Here is a 22,141-nt window from a genome sequence, read left to right as displayed (position 1 = left end):
TATAGGTGAGGTTAATCTCAAAGTGCATATATCTTAAAGTTGTATTCTTTACATTGATCATATATATATACAAATCATTTCAACCAAATTAAAACAATTGAGTAATCAAAAAGGACAAAAGGTGTGTGAAAAAAGTTAATTTATATCAATAAATGGTAGTCAGGGTACTTAAAATTCAGACAATTATACAAAATTTGGAAGGAAATAATATATTCAATGATTCCTCCACTTAACAATAAATCAAACACTTTTTCTTAATGATGCTTAGAAGTTATATAGAAAACAGTGTGATAGTCGACGTTTCGGTCTTTACATCTCAGTTCTTAAGACCATCCTCAGGACTGATAATTTAAAAGTTGACCCCTGGAAGTTTAGTGGTTATCCAAGTTTTTCAAAATTTCTAATCTCCACGTTCAAAGACCAGTGCAGAATTGGCAGTCTTGATGCAGTAAATCTCGTTTTAATGGGTGAAAGAGACCCGTGTCATTTAGTTCGACTTCAACGAATCCTTTGTGATCCAATTCAACAAAGCAGCATATTAGCTCTTTCAAACTTCTTTAGAAAGAACATGTAACAAATGAATTGATGTCGTGACTCAAGTGCTCAAACGCGAACAAACCGGGGGGTAACCTCAAGGCGTGTGCGTATTCCCACAGAAAATTCTGGCAATAATTCGGCGGTCTCGTCTGCTGAGTGAAGTCGAAGAGCACTTCACTCAGCAGACGAGACCGCCGTCCTTTTTGATTACTCAATTGTTTTAATTTGGTTGAAATGATTTGTATATATATATGATCAATGTAAAGAATACAACTTTAAGATATATGCACTTTGAGATTAACCTCACCTATAGGTATATTTTTATCCTATAGTCAAATGATATAACGTAGTGTTTCAAAAAAATCCCTTGAAGGCACACTTTACCAGTTCACACTTATATAAGGGATCAGTTTGTGTTCTATTGTCACTCTAAAAAAATACAAGAACGTCTCCTTACCTCCTGCAACCCAACTTTGGCTGAAACAATCGATATCGCTAAAAGTATAGAGAGGTCGATTGTCACTTCCAAAGTCTTATCCAGTAATCAACCTCTTACTTTTTCCACTCAAAACAACACACCGACTGTTACCCCTGACATTCCTCAGACTATGAATTTTGTTTCTGAAGGAAATACTGTTTGCACTATTAATCCGAAACAAAATCCAGAGAGGAAATTCAACCCACAAGGACTCAATTAATTTGCTTCCGATGTGGTTCAAGAAACCATATAGGAAACAATCCTGCTTGTCCTGCATTAGGGAAAAAATGTTTTAGGTGTCAGAAATGTGGACATTTTCAAAGTGTATGCAACAAAAGAATGAACACTATGCCTATGCCCAACAGCAACTCTAGCAGAGTCAGAATTGCAAATATTTCTGTAGAGACACCTGAAGTTCAAGAGTGCGCTTCCCAATTTACTAACATTGTTGTTGCGATTGATGTCCCTGAGTGTTCTGACAAGCCTATCAAAGGGCCATTCATTAATATATCTATTGATAACAAGGTTATTCCTGCCATGGCAGATTCAGGTGCCCCAGTCACCATCCTGGCTGATACTACATTTTATGAGCTATGGCCCAACAGTGCACCATTAATTGCTCCCGACATTAATCCAAAAGCTTTTGGTGAGCAAGATATTGATTTGGTAGGATATTTTTGTGACATTCTTACATGCCTGGGCAGATCAAACAAAACAAAAATATATGTTGCAGTCAATGGAAGGAACATCGTAGGATGGAAGGATCTTGCCCTTTTAGGCATCATTTTGCGCCCTGGACAAGATCCTCCTATTATACTGGGTGAATTACCCTCCAGTATATTCGCTATTAGTAATCAAGATTCTGTTGTGGATAAATTTGCACTATCTTTTCCAGATGTGTTTAGAAATTCAGTTGGCACAGTCAAAGGTTTTGAACATACAATTATATTAAAGAAAAATGCTATTACCATAGTGCATAAAGTTAGGCCCATTCCCCTCAGTGTCAGAGATGATTTAAAAACTCTTTTAACCAACCTGCAATCTGAAGGTATCATTGCCCCTGTGGATGCCTCTGAATGGATTTCTCCGGTAGTTTTGCGGAAAAAAAAGACCGGCGATCTCAGGCTATGTGTTGATCTAAGATCCCTTAATCAAAACATCCTGGTTGATTGTCACCCCTTGCCTCATATACATGAAATGTTAGCCAATATTGGTAAATCAAAAATTTTCTCCACCATTGATTTACATTCAGCCTATCACCAGATCCAACTCTCACATAAATCACAACTTCTCACTGCTTTTGTGACGCCCTTTGGTGCCTTTAAATACTTGAGACTACCTTTTGGACTTGCATCAGCTGCGAGCGTTTTCCAAAAGCTCATGGACAATCTCTTCGGTGATTTGACTCAAGTACAGGCATTCCAAGATGACATTCTAATCCGAACAGAAACCGAAGAGGAGCACTTACTTATCCTCAACAAAGTATTCTCTACTTTAGAAAATAAGGGCATGACCATAAAAGCTAACAAATGCAAAATTACTTGTTCGTGAAGTTGAATATCTTGGACACCTAATATCCAGTGAAGGCATCAAACCCAAATTTTGCAACACCGAAGCTATACGCGATGCTCCCCCTCCGAATGACAAAGACGCTTTGCGTTCTTTTCTTGGCCTTTGTGAATACTACGCCAGGTTTGTTCCCGGATATGCCCAGTTAATACAACCATTAAGATGTCTACTTCAGAAAGGTTGCAAATTTGTTTGGTCTGACACACTTCAAGAGATTTTCGAGAAAGTGAAACTTCTAGTCATAAATGTGCCAGCATTACACCCTTTCGTTCCAAAAGCCAGTCCTTTCATGTCAGTGGATGCTAGCCAAAAAGGTCTGGGTGCAGTATTTGGTCAGTGGGTGGATGGCAAAGAAAGTACCATTGCCTTTGCTTCCCGTGCCTTAAAACCTACCAAATGCAATTATAGTACTATTGAACGTGAGGCTCTTGCCATTGTTTGGGCTGCTCAGAAGTTCAAAACTTATATTTGGGGAGTCCCCTGTGAAATTTTCACTGACCACAAACCACTAGTGTCTCTACTTTCAGGTAACGGGTTAGGCAAATCGTCTGCTAGACTAGTAAGATTACTCTCGAAACTACAAGAGTACAATCTTATGATTAAATACATTCAAGGAGGAAAAAACGTACGTGCAGACTGTCTTTCTCGCATTTCACTTCCGGATTGTAGTGAAGGCGAAGACAGTTTTCACAAGGACTGTGTTGTTGGTTTAATTGATGCTGTAGCTATGTGCTCTAACAACATCACTCAAGATGAATGGGCATCGGCTATGGCACTAGATGACACTCTTAAAAATGTAGAAATATACATCAAAACTAAATGGCCCAATACCAAAAGCCTTAGTAGTGAGTTAAAATCTTTTGCACAAATCAGCGAGGAACTGTCATTTGAAAATGGGGTTTGTGTTCCTCCAACTACGTTAAGAAATAAAATCATTTACATTGCTCACGAGGGCCACTTAGGAATTTCTGCAACTTGTAAGAAAATTAAAAGCATTTATTGGTGGCCAAGTTTAGACAAACAAGTTAGTCTTTTTATAGAGAATTGTCCCACCTGTGTTGTTTCTGATAAAACAAACAAAATACCCTTATTTCCTGTGCCATTTCCTGATCTCCCTTTGGATAAAATCGCTTTGGACTTTTCAGGTCCATTTATTTTACTACCAGCAGACAAAAGATATTGTATTGTTGCCATTGACTACCATTCTAAATGGATTTACTATTCCTTTGTACAAGCAGCAATTCTGCTACAGTCATATCTTTTCTACAAAATATTTTCAGAATTGAAGGTGCTCCAAATTGTGTTGTCACTGACAATGGCCAACCTTTTCTATCTAGTCAAGTTACAAATTTCTTACAAAGTTATGAAGTACAACACTACCAAGTTGCTTTGTACAGCCCTTCTTCAAATGGACTGGTTGAAAGAGCAAACCGGTTCATAAAAGAAGGTGTTCAAACTGCTCTCACATCTAATGTTGATGTAGCTGGGTTCTTACAAAGTAAAATTTGGGCATATCTCAATACACCCCATTCTATCACTAATGTTACACCGTTTAAGACCCTCAGAGGCAGAGTAGCTAAGTCTAAGCTCATGCCTAAATGGTTCAGCAATTTAGCTGCAGGGTCTGATTTGGAAAAGAAAAGAAATATGATAACAGACTTTCAAACCACCAAACATACTGTTAATAATAAACAGTTACTACAAAAGAAATTTTATGATGGGGGATCTAAATGTCACCATATTGATCTTAAAGTCAATGATTGGGTTCTCATCAAGAAACCTTATAAAGTGTGTAAAGGTCAATCAAGGTTTACGTTGCCTGTTCGTGTTATTAAAGTCACCAAACCATCTGTTCTTTTAGAAAACAGAGGGTGGTGGAGTAAGAATAATGTGGTCAAAGTTACCAAATCTCAAGTTCAAATTTTTAACAGACTATATGCCAACAGAGAAGATGGTAATGATTCTGATTTCACGTTTGGTCCTGGTTTTGATTTTGCAAATTTTGAATCTAACAATTTTGACACACCCATTCCTATTTCACCTCCATGTTCCCCAAGAGATGTTTTGCCTTCTCAGATTTCTTCTAATGAAGGAATTGCACGAACTCAACGTAATTGCAAATTACCTGTCAAATTTCAAGATTATGTGCTTTATTAAATTTGTATTGATGGGGGGGGGGGGGTATGTAGTATGTTCTTATTGTTGTTCTTCTTATTACTCCTGTCCCTTTAAATACATGCATTCCTCCTAAAGAATCTCCATTGCATTCCATACTCCTATGTGTTCTGTTCCCCCCACGACAGTTGCTGTTGGTGTCTCTCTCTGCTAGCACCTCTGCCGTGGGCTCCCTTGCTTTGTGATTTGGGAATAAATCCTCTACTGGAATATATCTACGAAGACTACAGTGTTTTCCTTCGTCACCCCACACTACACCCCAGGCGCGCAACACCCATTGGACTCACAGGGCTTCAGCCCCCCCCCCTTGTGTGTGGCAGCCCGGGATGAGACACCTTCCCGGGCAAAAAAGCAGCCGCGCCCGAGCACTTCACAGGTCTTTAAAAGACCATTTGCACGTTAATGAGGCCTCGCTGTTGTTTCACCCCTTCTAAGAGCCACTGCAGCTCCACTCTGCCTATTGCTTAAAGTTCAGCCCCCCCCCCCCGAAATTTTGGCTCAGCCCCCCCCCCCCCCCCCCCCCCCCGAAATTTGGCTCTAGTTGCGCCTCTGCTACACCCTGTTTGTGTTTTTTAAGCGGACCGCGGCACCGTGTGGAAGTCAGGCATATTTGAATGGATGGACGAAGGAGCACTGAAAACAATTTAGAGGAAGAAAAGTATATTTTAAAAGCATCAGCACTCAGAGGTCCAGCCCTTTGCTTTTAAAAAACAGAAGCAGAACCTGACGTTTTAGCCATGCTTCTCTCGCGAAATATGTGAAAGAAAATATTTTTAGGACGTCAGTGGGAGGTTTGTGGTATTTAATTCACAGCGCTTCATGTTGGCTTCCAAGCTCTCGACGGTGTTCAGATATCGTGAGTTTGGGAACAGCCTTCATTCCGATCGGACTACATCAACTTTATAACTCGACCATGACCTTCGACTTGTTTATCATCGGGCTATGTGCTCAGAAGTGGCAGATAACATAGTGCGCGCTCTACAAAGCACCCATAGTAAAGAGACATCAATATAAACTTGCCATTGGTTTATTACACCTCTTGCAGTTTTATCATGCTGATAGACGCTGGGAGCAAAACAGTTTTTAGTTTGATTGGATTGAAGCAGAGGAGAATGTGCTGCACACGTTGCGTCGTATCGACACCCACATCAATATTTGAATCAGCAGCTAGTCCTGAGAAGAATACGCAAGCACTCTTTTCTCGCATCCTACCGCAGTAATATTAATATATATCTTTGTAGGGACTGCCAGTTCTGGAGATTTTTTCCCACGTGAGAAGCAAGTTTCCTCATAGTCTCGTGCTGTTGCCGTTTTCCGCTACTCATCAGACGACTCGCAACGATCTACGTTTATTTTCTCCGGAAAGGTGCAGTCTCACGGTCACCAGAAGATGTCGCTGTGGTCACTGGCACGAAGGAGACGAGTGCAGGGAAATGAAACCCGCAAGATGTAAACCACCAGAGACCCTGTTGTTTGGGATGGTCACGAGCTGTGGTTGGAAATGAACATGCCGCAAGCAAGAGTATGTTAGAGAAGAGAACATACTGTTTATAATGCAAATACCGCTTTTAATAATGCAAACCGTTACTCGGTGAACCTCATGTAGGATTTCCTCCTTAGTACAAAATGTGTTTACCTTTTGATGTTAGGTAACACATAATAAGAACTGTTATGTGAAAAAAAATCGTGTAAAATTTTCAGAATTTTTATTCCTTAGTAATTAACCCTCTGTTTACCACTACAATCGTTCTGAAAAGATTTAGACAGCTCTCAAATACTTTTTTTACTGATTTTTCTGTATGTGTTTTCGGTTTCGTGTTATGTTTCAGAAGGGAAAACGCCGCATTTTTTCACTTGTTTCTCCCAACATTTTTACTGGAATAAAGGAAACAGGACAGGCCAGTACAAAGCAGGCTAGTAGGGAACACTGGACACAGGGCTTTAAGTGGGCCGGGTCTGTCCGGGTCTGAGCACCGGCAGTTTTTTTTTGGGGCCCTCGAAACGGGTCTCTATCGGGCTCTATTTTCGTGGCTACTAAAGGTAGTCCGTCCTTTTTTTTTTTTTTCGGACCCGTTTTGAGGGCCCAAAAAAAAACTGCCGGTGCTCAGACTCTGCCCACTGTTGCTGCACTCATGGGCGTAGGAAGTGTGGGGGACGCGGGGGATATATCCCCCCAGATTTTGGAGTGGGGGGGACACGGGGGACAAGGGTGGGGGGGACGAGGGGACAAAGGAATTTCCCCTCTCCCTTCTGTTATCGCAGGGCCATTAGCACGCGAAAGCGCTACCTAATGGCCCTGCACTTGACCTGCCTGGAGTCAGAGGCCACCCGCCCTCTGCCTTTTGTTCTGCTGCAGGAAGGCTCAGCCGTTCTGGGAAGGGCAGAGAACGGAGAAAAAATAAACGCTGTCTCTTTTCCTTCATGGCAAGGACCGTGTCCACTACTCCTGACCTGCCTCTTGCGGCTGCCCTCCTCTCTTTATTCCTCCATCTCTTTCTGTCTCTGTCTCGCTCCTGCTTACGTGCTGATTTCAAGAGGCAGCTCTTAAGGTACTCTCTCTTGCCTCTCCTTTTCTTTATTTGTTCCCCTGTGAAATTGATCCAAAAAAGGCTGAACACTTTGGCTGTAAATGTCCTCATTTTCTGACCGTTTTCGATTGAAAAAAAAAACCTCGGAATGGAGAGAAAAAATAGTTAAATACCTAAATAAAGCAATACAGAGTGGACAGCAGACAGGCCAGACTGTTATTTACACCCACACACATTAGCGCCACTTTACAGAGTTTGCCAGTTCTTTCTTTGAACAACATTGTTTTCCCAGGGTGGGTAAGTGCGCCATTCCTAAAGGGACTGCAATACCTGGTTGATGGGTAGAGTGGAAACGTTTAATATGATCGTTTCCAACTTTTTAATTATTTTAGCTTATAAAATGCGGTTCTGTGTTTGGAGATGTGGTCTTTTTTAAACCAAACTGCATACATTTTGAAAGGATATAAGCAATGGACATTGAAAGGGGTCCCTTCCTGGTCCAGTAGCCATGTCTTGAACTTTTCAGGCAAAATCACTTACTGATTTCTGAATAATGAGTTTAAAACCGAGTAAACCGGTCAAAGCTATGGGATCTGCTTCTTAAGTGTGGCATTGATGAAAACATTGTATTTTTCCTGGCTGATTTACATAGGGATCTCACCGCCACCGTTAGATATGACCGCCTGGGCAACTGTACTAGTAGGATTGGAATTTCGAATGGTGTTAGACAGGGCTGTATTTTAGCCCCCCTGCTTTTTACTTTATATATCAATGATCTAGGTGCTGTTTTGACCAAATCGTGCAAGGACATTCCTAGAGCTGGCAAATTTTCCATTCCGGCATTATTATATGCCGATGATGCCGCCTTGCTAGCACGTACTCCTGTGGGTCTGCAACGTTTGCTGGACTCATTTGCAAATTTTATGAAAGCACTTAATCTCAGCGTGAATTTTTCCAAATCTCATGTTATGATTATGAGGTGTAAAGTAAAAAAAGCTAAGAGCTTGTATTGCGAAGGGCATGTTTTATCCCGCGTTAGCAGATTTCCCTATTTGGGGGTTATCTTTGATGATAGTCTTAACTGGTCTCCGCAATTGGCGGCTAAGCGTAATATTTTTGTTAGGTCCACCTTAGCTGTATTGGACTTTGCCCGCAAATTGGGGGTGAAGCCCATGCAGGCCATTTTGAACATTTATGTTGCTAAATGTCTTTCTATAGCAACGTATGGGGCTGATCTATGGGGAATTAAAGATGTAAAAATTCTTCAAATAGTTGAGGACAAATTTTTAAAATCTATTTTATCTCTACCTCAGTCAACCCCTGCCTTTATTGTTCATCAGGAATGCGGGTTAGACCACCTCGTGGACCGTATTGCTCTAGCTCCCATGTTAAAATGGATTACAACCTGGCTAAACCCTGATTTGGAATTAAACCACGCGATTTTAAAGGATTGTTTATCTCTTGAGTATGGCACCTCCATCCCCTGGATAAACTATGTCAAGAATTTATCCAGAGAACTAGGTCGTCCAGATCTATTTGATGCACCTGGCAGTCTAACTAAGGGGGATTTAAAATGGGTGAAAGCTGAACATAAAAAACGGATAACTTTAGAAAGAGAAGATAAGGAGCTACTTAAACCTTCAGTCAGGGCTCATCAGTTATTAATCACCTCAAACAGTATTGAACCCTACCTGGTCATTGTTAACAACATGAATCATCGTTTTTTACTTACCAGGTTCAGACTGAACAAATTTCATCTTTTGCTCACCGATTCCCCAGGGTGGTCAAGGGAGAAGGACTTGGGAATCTGTTCTTGTGACGGTTTTTCCCTTAAAGATACAGTGCACTTTATCTTCTTTTGTAAACACTTGTCTCCCATTCGTAAAAAACATATTATCCCCCTTATTAAGGAGAAAGGTTTTAGGCAAGTTAAACCTGCCCTTTTATATTTACAATTGCTGGGATCAACGTGGGAGATCTTTAATATTGCCAAATTTTTAGCAATCTCAATGAGATTAAGGAAGAAAATTTCTTGGACATAATCATTATTTGGGTAATTCATGAATTGTAACCACTACCTTGTATGCCTTTTTAATTCATTTGTAGTGTTTAATGCTAAATGTTATTTATATTGTATATATTTATATGCTTTTATGGTTTTTGTTATGAAACCGAATAAAGTAATTTTGACTGACTGACTGAGTTTAAAACCGTTAATGTAACCATGTTTTTTTCTGATTACAGTTCGCATGCTTTGCTTATTCATGCATTCCCTATGAGTGTTTGCTTTTTCCAGGGTGTTATTCCTTTTTTTTCAGGCAGCATTTTACTGTTGCTTAGTGCATAATTTGAATTTAGTCGCAGCACAATTGAGTTGTGCTGAAGGCAGTGCGAGTTTCTCTCAGTGGGGCAGTATGGTGTTCAGTGTGGGAGAGAATGTGGCACTCTGGCCAGAGCTGCTGAATTTGGAACTGGAGAACCATGTTCAGACCTTCATGACCAGTTCACCATACCACACTCCTGACAGAGCTTATTCTGATGCTACACTTTAGAAGGCCCGATAGACCTTAGAAGCCCAGGTGTCTTAGCACCCGCAGGTGGACCTGTCCACCACAATCCATACTGCAGTTCAATTCCAGTCTTACGGGCAGGCATATGAAGAAGCACATCCTAGATCGACAGTGAATCTGTCACTGAGGTCACAAGACCCTTGAGGCCAGTCCACCTCACCCATTGGTACCTCCATTGGCCTTTTTCCAGCACTAGCAGTGCAACTTGCCAGGGGTTGGCAATGTAGGATTTGCATGCACACCAAACTTAGGGGGTGATTATAATGGCTGTGGGACCACCACGTCACCCCGTCGGTGGCGGTCCCACCGCCATTGGTGACTGCGTCACAGCCCGCCATATTACAATGGCGGGTGGTTACCTGGCGGTCGGACAGACCAACCACCACGCACCCGACGGGCTTCTTGAGCCCGCCGGTGTGGTGGAGGGGCTCGTGGTTCCTACAATGCTGGTGGTGCCTACCATGCACTGCAGCAGGGATTACGATGTCCCTTAGCCGCCAGCTTATCAATGGCGGTTCACCTGCCATGGAAATGCTGGCGAAAGGGACATTGGGGGCCCGTAGCAGGCCCCTTTACCCCTGGCCCTCAGACATGGGTCCTGGGGGGCATCTATGATGCCCCATAACATATCACTGAACCATGTGGCAGGCACCGATATATTTAACATGTTCCTTTTTTTTTTACTTTGCGGCGGATGATGCAGCCAGCAGCACCTGCTGCAATGTAAAAGATACTAAGCAATAACAATGTCCACAAGGAACTTATTTGAAACAGCGTATTTGCAATGAGGAGTACAAATTTTGTATACTCGTAACGAATTAATCAGAAAAAAGCACCATGATTTAACTCGAAATAGTAACCTGGACAGTAATTTACTTCAGCCGAAGTAAAATAAATTTATTTTACAATTCACAATTTATTTATAGAAAACAATTAAGGTCACAGATTTTTTCAAATACTAACAGCACATTTATAGAAGTGAAAGAGTGAACCCAGTGCAGTGAATATAGCCTTCAAAGTGAAAATTAAGTGAAAAGGAATTCAAGGAAGGTCTTAAAAACACTGAGAGGCATTCAACAATAGCATGAGTCTATCTTGCTCTCTCTTAGTTTGTGTCGACGGCGTTTCGACCCGCAATGTATAAGGGGTCTCTTCAGGACAGTATCTGGGGACTAGTGATAGTTTTCGATTTGTATGGTGTACCACTGGTTGAGGCAGGGTAGGAGGGGACTTGTATCAATTCAGTCCTGTATGTATAGGTATGCAGGTAATCTTCACTCGTCCTGAAATGTTGGCAGCAAGGGGAGTAGGTTAATATCCGATCCGTTACCGCGACGATTTAAGCGTCTCAATCCATCAGGGAGCTCCCTGATGGATTGAGACGCTTAAATCGTCGCGGTCGCGGTAACGGATCGGATATTAACCTTGCGGGTCGAAACGCCGTCGACACAAACTAAGAGAGAGCAAGATAGACTCATGCTATTGTTGAATGCCTCTCAGTGTTTTTAAGACCTTCCTTGAATTCCTTTTCACTTAATTTTCACTTTGAAGGCTATATTCACTGCACTGGGTTCACTCTTTCACTTCTATAAATGTGCTGTTAGTATTTGAAAAAATCTGTGACCTTAATTGTTTTCTATAAATAAATTGTGAATTGTAAAATAAATTTATTTTACTTCGGCTGAAGTAAATTACTGTCCAGGTTACTATTTCGAGTTAAATCATGGTGCTTTTTTCTGATTAATTCGTTACGAGTATACAAAATTTGTACTCCTCATTGCAAATACGCTGTTTCAAATAAGTTCCTTGTGGACATTGTTATTGCTTAGTGCAAAATACCCAGTTCACAGGGACATATGGGTTGCTCTTGTTTTTGGTCCTATTGCAATGTAAAAGATAGGCACTGCGAACACCGTAGTGGCAGTCGCATTGTAATGCCTATCGTGGGGCCTCCACCTTGAAGGCCAGCGGTCCCATTCCCCGATTCGATGGCGGTGGTACTGAAGTCCATTTGGACTGAGCTGAAAAAGGATAAGATTCATAAACTGTAATTTTACAAAAATTAATGTCACATCTAGCATGAATTGAATTTAACAAAAGAAAATTGTGTGTGTCCTCCTACTAAAATATTGACAGGAGTTAAAGTATATAATTATGGACTACAGCCATGTGACAGATAAAGGTCACAGTTAAGAAATCCTCAATTTATGTCATCTGGCCGTGTGTGAAAGAAAATGGAAAAATCTTCATGCCTATGGATAAAACTCAATGGTCCTCCATTTGAAACATTTGACCCAAAGCTGTATGTAAAGAGTTGGCTTGCAAAAGGTAGAAGGTCTGCTGAAGAAAATTGTTGTGAGAAATCCCAGCAAAACAAACACACTGAATATCTTCGAGGGTTTTGGGGAATCCTGCAATAGATTTCTAAGTAATATAAATATTCTTTACATGTTTTTTAAAGTGTTTGGTATTTTTATGGGTTATACTTAATAAATATACCTTTTTGCCTATTTTATTATCCTTTGCTGGATGCGACTTCATGATTTTCTTAAGCACACAGTGCTAGTTATTTTGATTTAGACCACGCCCCTACTCGGACAGGCCACGCCCCTTCAATACATTAACCACGCCCCTTTTAGAGCACCCCCAGTTTTTTTTCCCCACTTAAAGCACTGACTGGACACCTGCTCAAGCGGAGCAGTGTAAATCGTTCTCTGGCAATGTCAATAGAGACTTGTCCAGAAAATGAAACACTTAATAGAAAACGGACTGACTGGTGAAAATCAACCAATAGCAATTGCAGGGACAGATAGATGCAGTGCGCATGGATGCAGATTCACCAAGAACTGAAATGTTGCCGACAGTCATCACACACTCAGTGATCAACCAGTGACATCATATGGTTAACCCTTGACCCAGTCTTACCCTCACATCATCCATTTAGTTGCAGCATGCTGGAAGCTTAAGCTCCAGAACTTAAAAAAAACAGATAGCAAAATCAGCGTTGAGGTGTCATCTTGGAATCAACTGCGATCTTAATTCAATATTTTTTTTAATTGGCAATGGCCTCAATGGTCTAACAGCCCCCAGTGCTCCGGACCCTGAAGTAGCTCTCTCCCAGGCAGGCTTATGAGAATAAGTGTGAACAGTCTTTCCCATCAATTCAAATAAAACAAGCATTGGCATAGCCAATAGGTCTCGCTTTTGGGACCTTATAAGTATTTAGTTATGCAGCACAATATCCTAGGTGCAACAACATGGACTGTTGCATGGCTAAACACTTATAAGGTCCCAAAGGCAAAACCTATTGGCTATGTCAATGCTTGTTCTTAACTACTCACTAAATATGAGGCAACATTAAGGGGAGATCTTTTACCTGCTCCGGCTATAGTACTGTCATTGTTTAAAACCGAGGAAAGTCACTTAATTGGTTGCAGCACTGTTGTTTTTACCTTAAAGAAGTCATGCAATTGGCTCACTGCACAATCACCAATGTGTTTATCTATAGAATGACTCCAAGTATAAAATAAGATCACTATCCGGTCACCAAACCATGGACCTCCAAGCATGGGTTTCCACTGTTTCAACTAGGAAACATAAAGCGAGTTCTTTTTGATACCATGTCACAGTGGGAATTTGCAAATGACTGTACTTGCCTTACACCCAATGCAATCTAAGTGCATACTTGTATGTTACTTAGCCATGAAGAAGTCGCGGTTTACTGCAATGAGACACGACAAAACACGTGTTGGCTAAGGCTATGAAAAACCGTATACAAGAAGAAAATAAAACTGAAACATAAAACCAAGCAGTGGATTGTTGTCATCACTATACTGTCATCAATTTGTCTTTAAACTGCAGACGTGTGCAGGGGATTGTTGTGTTCTCTAACAAACAGCTGTGGGATAAAACCGAATTATCCCCTTTGAATGAAAAGAGGACCTTCATGCCGTTAACTCAGGAACTATACTAAGTTAGGCACATTAAAAACCTGACTTGGGGGCAGGAATGCAAAGCCCACGTTACATAGCTTCCCATATAACCAGTTCACCTACATCAATAGACAGCATTGTGCCCTAACAGGGAAAACAACTGCTTGCAAACAAGCCACATGTCAGAAACAATATAGCAGCAGAGAAAAAAATGCAGACTATCCAACATCCCTCCCATCACCTCCTACTCATTTCCTTCAACCTTACTTCTGTGCATCCTGTCACTATAACGGGAGACAGCCATGTCGAGCTCTACAGTGGAGTTTCAGGTGAACACCAGCCAGCTGCATGCAGACATAACTTGACATCTTGAACCCATCAAATTAGAAAGGGTTGTAAATGTGACTGGTAACATGATTCACAGCGATGCTTTGCTGCTTCTCAGTCGTCCTCCTAATAAGGCAGCAATAGTGAAGCTCGCTTTTTCTCCAGGACACCCAGGGAGCAGCACAAAGAGTATGGTCTGCAGAAGGGAGCTATAGATGAGACTTGAAAAGGAAAACTGGACTAGTTTACAAGTCCTACGCAGCTCAAGCAGGTTGCAATTGCAGATGTGTGTCTCAGTGTGTTGTGTAAGAGGTGGTCCCATGACAGTTGAAAGGTCACCTGAACATGTGCTGCTGCACCGCTGGCAGAGGCAGCATTCAAGAGAGTTACATTTTCCCAGAGACAGAGTACAGCACAGCAGAAACCCACCAATTTGGACACAAACTCCCATCTGCCTATCTACAACTGCACTCAGCACGTTGATGTTCTGAGAAGGGTTGCTGTCTAGTAAAGCTTCCTAAAAAAGCAACTTCTCTTCAGTTTCATCCATCCAGCCAGTCGATTCTCAAGTTAGCATAGATTGTCCGTGAGCTGCAGGTACACCAGTGAGATCAGGTCCATACACAATACCCCTAACTCCCCTATGGTCTGTCGAGTGAACCTACGCTCCAGTTCTTTTGAAGCGACATGAGCAGAATTGGCTTCATAAAAGCAAATCTGTGGCTGCAACGCACTAATTGCGAGGGTCCACTCCCAGAGGGCCATTGTAAAGGCAGCAGCAATCTTTGAGTGGATGGATGCTCGAAAGGCAAACATCAGAAATTGAGATGGAGTTAAAGAAAAAACTGTACGAAAAGCTCATAGTAAGCTCATCTTCCCAACATAACTATATTAGTTTGGCAAGATGAGGAGACAGTTTACTAAAGTGCAAAATCACCTTAGGGACTATTGGATAAACTAACGAAAAGCTCACATTTCACAGTAGTGAAAGTCCAAACCATTTCCCAGAAAATATTAAATGTAAAACAGGATTGTGCGAAAATACTCCTCATTTAATGTTAATCCTGAATTGTTTTAAACATTTTAAATAATGTATGTAACAAACTATTGTATTCAAGGTTTAAATTATAACATATGTAAAAAATAATGGTTACCCGGTAGATCGAGGGCATGCACTATGTGAATTGATTTGACTATTTCTTGTACGAGACGTGTATGTATTAAAAGAAAGGAAAACACTTACACGATATTCAAATAAGTTTGCCACGCATAAAAGGTGGATGCGAAGGATAAGAACCTTCAGCATGATGATCTAAAACGCAGAATAAATTGAAAGAAATTAATTGGCAAGCACACAGAGTTAAATCCTTTGTGGTTGGTTCCTAAAACAGTAGAAACAATGTATAGCTATTAAAGGGGGATTATTTCTATATTCATCATATAAACATCATAGAGTGACTGGTATCTATTGTCATGAGCACGCCATAAGGCCAGGTTTCTCGCCCCTATTTTTAATATGCAATTTTCCCCTTTATGTAGCAACGTGATTCTCACAGTAAAGTCTAATTTCTTTTCTTTTACAGCTCAACAATCCACTGTACAAAAGTGCCACCACCACAGTTGTGAACCCCAAATTTAGCATGGACTAAAGTCGCTGGACATAAAGCAAGACCAGGTTCTGAATTACTTGGTTAGGGCAAAGATCCGCAAGCCAAGAGATCCATTGATCAACTTTCAACATATACCAGTCGACGAGGACCTCCGAATTCATGCAGCTGTACTTATAGATTTCACACCAACGTAGAGCTTGGGTTTGAGGAAGAAAATCAAATCCCAACTTTTAATATCTATTTGGCCATCTAAGAACCTAGAGAAACGACATGTAAACGGATTCAATGTTGTCCAGGGGTCACACTAGCCAAGTAAATCAATCACTGGTGCAAGTTTACACATTTCAGGGAAAGGTTAATCACTCAAGCAACTACTGCATAATTTTTTAGAAATGGACTTTGAATTTTACAATAAACTTGAATATAACAACCTTTACATGCTCATCCTCAAAGTATGACATCAAACTTAAATTTTATTTAGCCCAATGCATGTTCTTCATTTAAAAGACGAGGTTAACTCGAAAACATACCTCTGATGATGAACACAAACTGATAATATATAGGGAGATTCTGCTTCTGATACTAAGGTGGCTTTAATGGTTTGGTAGTTTCCTGCTGAGGGGCGCTCTCCAACTCTAATACAGTTATATATTTTCTTGGTGAGTTGACGAAAACATGAGTCAGCATGTTCTTAAAGCATTATAGTACAACAGTCACCTCTGATTACATCTCCAGCTTCACTATTGCATTCAGCAACTGGATTCAGATACCTCAACTCAAGCTCACACAGTCAGGGCTCCCGACTTTCTTCATATACTGCACCCCTTAGAGGGATCCCAGGATGCTAAGGGGCAGATTTACAACAAAGTGACGCATCTGTAGAGATGCGTTACTTTCCCTGCGCCAACATGCCAAATCCTTGCGTCACCATGGATGCGCCGTATTTACAATACGGCGCACCATGGCGCAAGGATTGACAGATGCGTCAGAAATTCTGACGCATCTTTTGATGGAAAAGTCACGCATTGCTGGAGTCGTGTCGCAAGCACAACGCAACTCCAGCAATGCTCAGGGCCGCCCTATGCCTAACATGCTGCGTCAATTCTTACGCCTGCTTCAAGCAGGCACAGTGTTTTGACGCAGCATGGACGTAAAAGTGACTCCGTGAAATCTTGTAGATTTCACTGCGTCACTTTTACGGGGCTTCCTGCGACAGAACGCCCACCCTGCATACATTAAACCTGACGCAGGTTTAATGTGGCGCAGGGCTTCACAACGTGACGCATCTCCCTAGATGTGTCACGTTGTAAATGGGCCGCAACATTTACGCTGCCGCTGCGTCACAAAAGTGACGCAACGACGGTGCAAAAGTGACGCAAGGGGCTTGTAAATCTGCCCCTAAGTACTTTGGTCACTGCAACACCTCCACATTCACCATAGCAGTATGGTTCCTCATTAGGAAGGATTGACAGACGTTGTGTAACCACTAAATTCTCGCTTGTATTTGACAAAACTAATTCTTGATCGCATTCAAGAGTACATAGGCAAACGTTTTAATGTTCATCAATATTTTCAAGTGCAGCAGCAGTAGTTTGCTGATTAAGTAATGCTAGTACTTTCAGTGTTTGTGAAGGGAAGGATGTGCTTGAAGACATGACCAAAGCATTCATGGTTAAGGACTTTGAATCTACTGAAACAATAAGATTGTCAAGCGAGTTCTTTGTCACCTTGTCATCCACAATTACTGAAAATACTTTTTCCTGGGATTTAGGACTCAGGTTTAATATTAAGTTAGACAGTTCCTTGCATAACAATTAGTTTTTCGAAAGATAAAGATTTTGCTGTGAAGAAAAAAAAGAGTCATATCGTATTCAGTGAATAGCAACTTTTGTTCTTACAGCATCCCAATTGTTGATCCATTGTGAATCCTTCAGCATTTCCACAACCTCACCAGCTCTTTTCCAACCTACCTTCGAAGTGGTGATTTGCTCTCCTTTGGATTTTGTAATAGATTAATGAAGTAGACTGACCAGATTGTGAGGCCAAGCAAAGTGGTGCCAGCAGAGAATGCTTAACCTCAACATGACGATCATGACATTAGACCGCCAATGCTAGTTGTAGGCATTGTATGAACTGCAGCTGAGACAGAAAGAAGCACTCTTAAATGTCAGCAATAATATCTTGTCACATTCCCTAATCTAAGACAGTGACTAAGACATCTGAGGCAGGCACTATGTGTCTCCTGTTTATGAATATGGCTCTCTCCCAATGTTGGGTAAAAATGGGCTCATCCTCCATTCAACCTTGGGGGTTCTAGTCTCTCTCCAGAACAGGTTCTCCATCTGCTTACTGGGCTGGACTGCAAAAGGTTGTTACAGAATTAATGCTTTTCCCCAGAGGAGTCACAGTTGCAGCAGGGACATAGCTTTGGATGGTTGGGGTGGGACAACACACAATTATTTGGTAGCTGGGTCTGGGGCCCCGGAGTTGGGTCTGCTATGTCTGTGTCAGATTTTCTGCTATTAATAAAACACATTACAGTTATCGTTGAAGTTAAAAGGAGAGAGACACAGCTATACATTTGGTGGGTAAATTTCAAAATGTGAAACTGGATAACCTGGAATTAATACTCGCCTCCTTGCTTGTTCAAATAGTATGAACCTAGGCAAACATTTTATTTCACTGTCTTCTTTTTCTATATCATCACATATGATAACCCTTTTAAATACTTGAGATCATAATGTGTGATGTACAAGCAACCCTTATGTTTAAATTGATGGACTGTAATATTGCTTTAACTATAATAAGCATCTAGACCATGTTTAGGGCCTACATGATTACTGACTTACTTGACTGTTCACTAATGGTATTGTTTAGGGGGAGGGGTTTGAGCCGTTTATGCTTTTTAAGTTCATGTGTAAAACTATTACTATTAATCAACGTCTGCCTATGTAGTGATATAAACCACTGTACTTAAGTAAAACGCTTCAGCTTGTTAAAGAAATAAACTCTTTAAATTTTAAAGAGACTGATGGGTATTTTTTACACTATGTTTGTTGTACGATGGACAAGCCAAATGTTATTATTGCTTGTGTGGTGCATGGACTCTTATAGCCCAGCCAGACCACTGGTTCGGCTCTGGCTCGGCTCACCCAAATCAATTTGCAACTCAGGCTTACTACATGGGGTCGTCATTCACTTGATAAAATGACTTGTAAAAGGCGAGGATGACAACATTGACGCCTGCCTACATGCACCAATATGACATCCATCAAGGCTTCTCGTAGCAGAGATAAAGAAGAGTGTGTGCAATAAAAATACTGTTGAAAATGAGTGGTCCCAGGGCAGGGACTCCAGGCTGTTGTGTCGTACCGGTGGAACTACAGGCTTAGGTGGGGCAGTTAGGGGCAGAGCTTCAGGGGGCAGTGGTGTAACGAAAGCTGAGGGGCCCCCCCTGCACGGTTCACGGAGGGGCCCCCACTCTGTAATTATTCCGGAGTTTTAAGGCCTGAGTACTGGGCTGAGGGGGCCCCCCTGCATCTCGGGGGACCCCGGCATCGTGGGGGATGCAGGGGCCTGTGTTACGCCCCTGTCAGGGTGGTGTTTGGGGGCATTCTTGGCTTGGTAGTTGGGTCTGAAGGCCCTGATTTGGGTCTGCTATGTATCAGTCCATTTGTTTTTTGTCGTTCTCATTTCACTAAGAGCTTTTAAGTTGTATATGTTTTAGTAAATCTGCACCCACAGAAGTACTCCTTGAATGGGTGCAAATCTACTACTTTTTGAAAGTCCCAAACATTGGAAAGCTGCACCAGTCCCAGGTTTCTTGACATACTTCTGTCAATCAAACACCCAAAGGTGATTGGATGAATGCTTGTAAATAGCCTAACCAATGGCAATCGCTCGGGGTAGCATTCCAACCCATTGTTTTTCATCCAATGTGCCACTCTAGACAGAGGTCCACTTAATGCAATTCAGTACTGACCATGTTCCTCATGGACACAGCCCATCTTGAACCTTGGTCATCTCACCACTCCACCTACCAGTCCACAGTTTTTTTAGTTCATAAATTTTAAGTTCACACCCCTGAATCTCACTGACTAAGCTACGCTTCTGAGACGCAAGACCTCTGTTGGTGCTTAAGAGGGCATGAACTGGACTTCCTAAGTTTAGCCTGCTTCTCAACATATTAGCAGGTTTGATGTAGAGAAGGCATTATTAATCACTCAGTGGTTGCAGCTTGTTTTTGTACACAGTGTAATGAATGCTATTGGCTACAACAGGGAATGCACGCGCCCCTTTATGATCACTAGGTCGAGGCAGCCCTCAGGGGGTCAACACCGAACATCCCCGTTTTTGATAGCCGTAACATACCAATACTGGTATATGCGGATGATGCAGTTCTAATTGCCAGAACAGGGCTTCCATATCAGTATAAGGAAACTGGAGGTGATAGAATCTTTTCCGTATCTTGGGGCCATGTTTGACAAAATACAGTCATGTTCAAGCGTGATTGAAAACAGGGCCCTAGTGATGGAGAGGAGCCTGGGTGCAATCTTGGGCTTCGCTAGGAAGTTGGTATTAAAACCTCTCGAAACAATTAAAACTGTCTACCAAGCGAAGACAGTATCCACTGTCTCCTATGGGGCAGGTGTGTGGGGTATGGCGCCTGTAGATCAACTTCAGAAATTGGAAGACAGATTCTTTAAGGGAATAGTTTTGCTCCCCAGATCTTCCCCCAAATTGTACTTGTCACTTAGAGCTGGGTTTGCCCTATGTGACTGATTGTATTAAGCTAGCGCCCATCATGCTATGGCACTGTATATGGCGCAGGGACACGGTCAGCTTAACACAACCTATTATAAAAAAAATGTCTAAAGCTAGATAATTCTCATAAAATTGTCTGGCTTCAGTATGTAAAGACAATTTTGGCTGAAATTGGGCATAGGGAACTGTTTGATGACCCCAGTGCATGTCGGAAGATCTCAAAGCGTGAAATCAAGTTCTCCTATCTAAATAAGGCCTCCTTTGATCGACAGGAAGCAAACTGAACACAGAAACTAGTTATTCTGTATCAACAAACACCTCCAATCCCAGCAGGAGAGCACTCTTATTTAGGAATCACCAATATACTTCAGCACAGATATATCCTAATGAGATTCCGAATGAACTTAATCCCTCTGATGTTGGGTTTTCCCGCAAACAAGTATAACCACTCTGACTTCTCACCCTGCCCGTGTTATAGGTATCAAAGCAGTCTGTTCCCCACATAGTTTTATTTTGAGGTTTTTTATAAAGAAGAACTTGTAAGATTCATTTATTTTTCACTTTTTAAGAAGTTGTAATTTTAAGCAATGTCATGTAGTACTTTATTTTTTAAAGAGACTCCCTGATCCTTTTATAAGCTGTTCAATAGCTTCTTTTTTATGGGCCTGCATTAGAAGTAGGAAAACCTTGCATTTTAGCACTTTATAAAAAGGTATGATTAACACTAAGTAGAGTAATTCAATGACATGTAAATCGTGAACCCTATGGCTCGTATTATGTACAGAAGATTCTCTCCTTTTGCATTTTAGAACTCTGTATATATGCTTGACTGGATTTTCTATGAAATGAACACATTTTTAATAGGAGTAGATCCACAAAACTGAAACATAAGGAAATTGTGATTTCATTGTAGAGTGAATACTGTTGTCCTACTTCCTCCCTCACCTTCCGCTCCCCTAAACCGAAGCGTGAGCAGAAGCAGTTCCAGAAAGAGCACTGACACAGAAGCTGCTTTCTGAAGGAGATTAAGTGCGACTTTGAGATCACTAAAACAACATATAGTGGCACTAGAACATAGAAGGATGCTAAAAGTTCGGCCACCGATGAAGCCTAGCTTCCACTAGACACCGAAAATCAAGGACGAACACCGACTAGATGGAGAAAAGGGTGGAGATGGATTTGTAAATGGTCCCATGCTGGTTTTGACTTTGCCTTGCTCACAAACACCTACTCAGCATACATTGCCCATTCCATCATCAAGGACTATGAGGGCGTTCTAGAAGCCTGAAGGGCTCAGACTATTTAGTGTTCATCAACATAACGGAGAAATAGGTACACTTTGTGTAAGATAAGACATCTGATGCATTAAAGATGACGCTCATCGCTCTTGTGCCTGCCATGTCTGCTAGGATGTGGCACAAGAAAAGAAGGGGTAATGTTTAAAAATATCCATGCTCTGAATTTTTTGTTTTTGTGGCAGAAGTTGTTTGACGCTCTCATCAAGAAATCAGTTGAGGATGCCAAACTCATGTTGTATTTCTTCCCTAGTTCTCTTTTAAATAAGTGGTTATGGTATGCCGCTGGGTGTGTCCTCTCTGTTTCTATTCCTACAGGCCTCAGTCATAGGTCAGGTCGATTATACTGGACATAA

At 41.4% G+C, this 22,141-nt stretch overlaps 1 protein-coding gene across 3 annotated transcripts in view; it reads left to right on the top strand.

Annotated features, from left to right (window-relative positions):
* ITGB7 (integrin subunit beta 7) overlaps nucleotides 1-18,750 on the top strand; it is a 1,338,809-nt gene extending 1,320,059 nt beyond the window's left edge. For all 3 annotated transcript variants that reach the window (XM_085654657.1, XM_085654656.1, XM_085654658.1), the window contains one exon: nucleotides 15,656-18,750. The gene's annotated coding sequence lies outside the window, so the exon portion shown is untranslated. The remainder of the gene's footprint in view (nucleotides 1-15,655) is intronic.
* The last annotated feature ends 3,391 nt before the right edge of the window (nucleotides 18,751-22,141 follow it).

The sequence above is a fragment of the Triturus cristatus genome, chromosome 4_1, assembly GCF_964204655.1.
Source record: "Triturus cristatus chromosome 4_1, aTriCri1.1, whole genome shotgun sequence".
In the NCBI taxonomy this organism is placed as follows: Eukaryota; Metazoa; Chordata; class Amphibia; order Caudata; family Salamandridae; genus Triturus; species Triturus cristatus.
This window is presented reverse-complemented; position numbering and strand designations above follow the sequence as displayed.